Source organism: Zingiber officinale, chromosome 1B (genome assembly GCF_018446385.1).
Source record: "Zingiber officinale cultivar Zhangliang chromosome 1B, Zo_v1.1, whole genome shotgun sequence".
NCBI lineage: Eukaryota > Viridiplantae > Streptophyta > Magnoliopsida > Zingiberales > Zingiberaceae > Zingiber > Zingiber officinale.
This window is the reverse complement of record NC_055986.1, coordinates 100,333,005-100,336,808: the sequence shown is the minus strand read 5'-3', so window position 1 is coordinate 100,336,808 and position 3,804 is coordinate 100,333,005.

Below are 3,804 nucleotides of genomic sequence, written 5' to 3'. Positions count from 1 at the left end.
ACGCTTAAAAGGAACGGGAAATGAGCAAAACGATATTAAAAAGATGGATATTTTTTGTCGCTTCCTACAGAAATGCAGATGGGATATTATATGTATATTAATGATGGTAAGCTGGGATTGGAAGAGAGGGTGGGGCCGGTTGGTCAGGGCACGAGCCACCACCTCGTACAGCAAATCATGGCAGGGCGCATTAAATCAGTCCGTACGGCGCGCCGCGGATGGCGACACGTGCTCATCACGTGGGCGACCGCCTTCCTCGTTTCAACTAAAACTAGCAAAGCGTCCCCGGAACATAATTACCGTTTATTATTTTTCAAAATTAATAAATTAATTTATTTTTGCAGTATCCATTTTTTAAGATGGACATTGCTAAATAGCGGCTATATGACCGAATGAAATTTTTTATATTTATTTTTTAATTGACATGTATTAATTAATATTATATGTAACAATAAAATATTTTATATTTAGATTTTAATTGATTAGATTTTGATCATTAAAATTTATCGTTTTAAGATCTCGAAAGCTACTGTTTGGGTTATGCTTTTGAAATATTTTTAAAAATTATTGTTGAATAATAACTAAATATAATTAATAAATAAACTGTTATTAAATTTTACTTCATTGCAAGTTTTATGTTATGCTTGATACGTAATCTTACATTTTATTTTAAATCATACCATTTAAGATTGTCATAAATTCATAATTTTAGTGAAAAACAAATTGAAAATTTTGGATCAATTCTTTTTAGATTTTTTTAAAATAAAAATTCTATATATATTTTAAACAAAACCGAACTAAAAGTAAAACTATTTAGAATCGGATTTAATTCGAATTAAATCTTGAGTTATTTCTAATTACTGATAGTCCACTAATTATAGTTCGATGAACATTCATTAATAGTCTTTCGGGGTGATACGGTGGTTAAAATATAGGATGTTGACACATAAAGTCTTAGAGTCGAAATTCGATGTGTCTGAACATGTCTTCCCTCATGCTTTCCCTCATACCTTAATCACCTATACTAATGGCTAGTAGTCATCCGTGATTTACCTTCTTTGTATTGGTCTAAGGACAGATTGATTGGGATACTGATGCACTCAGAGCACTGGGGGCGAGTAAATTGTATTTTGCCACATGAACATCCATTAGTAGGCAGACATGAAGGGAGATCAAGATTCCTTTGTAAGTTTATAGTTGCTACTTTTTTTTTTTTTGTTAAATCATCAAAGGGATGTTCTTTTTGATTAAAAATTAAAAATGGAGCATGTCATCTCATTGTTCAATTATGTATAATTATCCAACTGCCCTCCAGTATTCTTGAGTGTTATCTCCCACAAATCTCTCGTCTAATTTTTGAATCGGTCGAACACGTTATAGTAATTATGAAACCGTAGTTGCTACATGAATATAAGTGAGTAAGTCAGTATTTTCCCTTCCCGACTCCCAATCTGCTCCCGTCCCAAAATTTTTTTGACCCGAATTTTTCTCAACCCGATCAAAATCAGGAAAGGATTGGGAACACAAGCTCTACCCAACGAGATTCCCGACCCGACCTGAATATATTTCAAATATTTTTTAATTAAACGGCTTAAAAAAAAACATAGAAGCTAGGGGTTCAAGTGTTCAACACATCTCGTTCAACAATCGCTATCCATTATTTTTCTCAATTATATGAATGATTTTCAAACTTGGTGTGAAGCAGAGAATCCGTTGTCGATAAGAGCCTAGTGGCCACTCCGATTGAACTCCCGCCATCTTCCACCTCCAACTCCGATTGACCCCTTGATATTTTTTAGTTATTATTAATTAGGTGCACATGGATACATCTAGAGGAAGTGGTAACACTCCTTTCACCACTCAACCTCAAATATTTTCTCCATCCAAAATACCAATCATTCATGAGGAAGTTGTTAGTTAGAGCCCTAGAGCCAATCATTTGATGATTGTATTATGGACTTGTTGTATCATATTCTTATATAAATAAAGACATTTGTTTTTGGTTATTATACTTACTTGTATTGGTGCCAAATAAACTAAGTATAATAGCGTCCTTGAGTAGAAGGTTCTCACCTATATCAATCGGTTAGTTGAACCGATAGTGAGATGATATAGGGAACACTACTCTTAATCATTCCTAGTCAAGTATTAACATTCAGGGACAATGTTAATGCAATAAGACTAGCATGTAGGTCAACTCGATGACTTGATCTCACAAGTCATGGATATAGAGATATCAAGTTGACACATGAGTATGCATTGGAGAATGTATACTGAATGATCCACCATGAGAAAGTATCATGGATCGTTATATGAGTGTCATATACTTTCTCATGTGGCTATTAGTATGACTACTAGTCCTTAGACCTGAAGTCACCATGGTTCCCTACATAAGGAGTTATGTACTTTGGTTTCGTCAAACGTCACCCGTAACTGGGTGGACTATAAAGGCGATTACTGGGTATGTAACGAATTATGCAGAGGGATGTGAGTGATGTAGATGGGATCTATCCCTCATATATGACGGGAGAGACATCGATATTCTTGATAGAGTGAGACCACGAAGTGCATGGCCATGCCCAAATGAGTCAATATGAGATATTGAGCTCATTTGATTTAGTGAGTCTACTTGGAGATCAAGATTTAGATTGGTCAGAGGATGACACGGTCTATGCCTCACATTGATCAATCTAGATGTCTAGGATAGAAGGACACTTGTCATATATTGTGAGGAGTCACAATTAGTAGTCACAAGGTGATGTTGGATCTCAACATTCTTGTAACTTGGGTAGTAATGATGTGTTGCTAGATACCGCTCATTACTTATGCTCCTAAATGGGTTTAGGGGCATTGCCAACGTTACAAGAACCTATAGGGTCACACACTAAGGACAATTAGATGGAGATTAGGTTCATATGATGAACCAAGAGGATTAGATTCATGTAATGAATCAAATTGGATTAAGAGTAATCCTAATTGGGCTAATTGAGTTGGACTCAAGTTGATTCATGTGTTTAATGAGTCTAATTTAGATTATGACTCATTGAATCAATTTAATTAAATGAATTAGATTCATTATATTAAATTGGCTTGAATTAAATGGTTGGATTAGATCAACTATGAGAGAGATTAAGTCAAGTTTGACTTGACTTGAGAGGAAGATGAAGAGTCAAGTTTGACTTGACTTTATGCCACCTCATTGGTGAGTTGGCATTGAGTGGGCCAATGATGATGCTCCACATCATCATGGTTACTTAAGTGGGATGCCACCTCATCGGAGTTACCAAGAGTTGTGACTCTTGGCATTCCATGGAGGTTACAACTCCTCTTAATGTGGCCAGGCACCTGAATGTGATTGTGACTTTTCATTTTGTGAAGTAACTCTCATCTTCTTCCTCCTAGAGCTCTCTCTTCTTGCTCTCCCTCTCCTTATCTTGCCGAGATCTTCTTGGAGTGCTAGCACACTCTAAGGTTCTCCCTCCATCGAGTTGTTCGTGTGGCTACGCATAGAGAGTTGTCTACCTTGACAACTTGAGATCCGGCACCTTGGATAAGCGGGATTCACGAAAGGCACGCATCAAGGGTAAAATCTCATACTCTAATGTAGATCTAGAGTTTATAAACTCATACTCGTAAGTTTTTCGAAAGTTTTATTCTTCGTACGGATCTGGTGGCGGGGCTTTCGGGGTTTTCGTGACGCGAAAAAGCGGTTTTCGCGGCCCGAAAAACCCAACAGAAGTAATAGATATTGGAGGTAAAAGGAAAAAAGTAACATATGTATGGCCACATGCCAAGAAAATTATA